The following is a 1,759-nucleotide window of genomic DNA, read 5'->3' as shown; positions in this document are numbered from 1 at the left end:
AAAGAATTGGCATTTACACTTTAGTGTACTGTTTATAGTGATATATATCTTGAACATGATTTCACTTGACAAAGAGGTCATAATGACCTATATTTTATTGCATCACAGTAGTATTATTAAATGCAAATGTGTTTTACCTGTGGTATGAATCAGTTATGTGTGCAGAAGGTGACTCTTTGAATAGATGACTAACACAGGTTAGCAGGAAAAATTAAACTATCACTGATTTTTTTATGAATGTAACCTTTAGTTGTCTCATGAGTTGTATATATTAGAAGGACTGCAAACTTTTGCTGCAGTTTTATAAATGTTTTCTCAGGTCTTAAACACCAGTAATTGAGATCCTGGTTATTTTAGATTATTCTGTACTTTACTACAGTATTTGAAATAGATGTATTGCCCTGAGGAGGACATGTTTGGCCATAAATGGACATGGGTCAGAATTTTAGATTGCAAGGGATTTTGATTTATAGGTTAGTTAAAATTATTATTTACCTGTGCTGAATATTTTTAAATTAATTTCCATTTTGTAAGTCTCACATTAATACAGAAGTATGATGAAAAAATGTAAAGAAATATAAAGACAGTCAAACATCAGGTATCCCAACTCCCTGAGAGACGTGCATTCTATCCAGACATATTTTATTCAGATAGATGAGTGCTTCAGTAAATTATTGCCCTGACAAATGATTTTCATGATAAATGATTGTCCCAATAAATGGTTGTCCTCAACAAAAATGATTGTCCTAATGAATGACTGTCCCAGTAAAGTATTGCCCTAAGTCCTAATAAACGACTGTCCCAAGATTTGATTGTCCTGATCAGTGACAGTCTCAATAAATGACTAATAATAAATCATTGTCCTAATAAATGATTTTCCCAATAAATGGTTGTCCCTGTAAATGGTGATTGTCCCAATATATGATTGTCCTAATAATTGGTTGTCCCAAGAAAGGATTGTCCTAATAAATGATTGTCCCAATAAATGACTGTCATGATATATGATTTTTCTGATAATTGATTGTTCAATAAATGAATGTTCTTCATATTGTCCCGATGAATGATTGTATTCGATAAATGTATGTCCCAATAAATGTTTGTTTCAGTAAATGATTGTTCTTGATATTGACCAATAAATGATTGTACTTAAAAATGGTTGTCAAGATGAATGATTGTCCTGATTAAAAATTCATTATGTAAAGCATAATATGCATGCCCCAAGGTCATTCCAGTAATTGAATCATTCCTTTAGTCTAGGTTAGTGACAAGTCCCAATAAATGACCATCTTATTAAAACTGAAATATCCCACATAACTTGGACCCTGTCTAGTTTAATTTTTAGTAGAATTTTAGAAATAAATGTTGCATTTTATCATGTTGAGAGGTTTTTCTTAGTAACAGTATGTTCGGGATAACATTTTTTTTTAAATTTCAGAAATACAAGTAAACAAACTGCAATTTAATTTAACAATTAAAAGGTCAACAGAACATGACCTCATACCCTATCTAATCTATTTCTTATAAAGTGATCCAGTTTGTATCGGATAGGACACTTGCATGATGGATAATTGATACTGTGTAATGGATAATTTATACTTACTGTGCAATGGATAATTTATATTTACTGTGTTGGTTTCAGATTGTCTTTTGCTATTTTGATACACATATCAATATCATCTCTTAACTTTATGCATTGAACAATGTGAATAAAACAGACATGTTTTCAGTCTTTTCGTCCAGACATATATTGCCAGTAATT

This window comes from Sinohyriopsis cumingii, chromosome 13 (assembly GCF_028554795.1).
Source record: "Sinohyriopsis cumingii isolate HCF-2022 chromosome 13, ASM2855479v2, whole genome shotgun sequence".
NCBI classification, from domain to species: Eukaryota; Metazoa; Mollusca; class Bivalvia; order Unionida; family Unionidae; genus Sinohyriopsis; species Sinohyriopsis cumingii.
Note: the sequence above shows the minus strand (reverse complement) of the source record.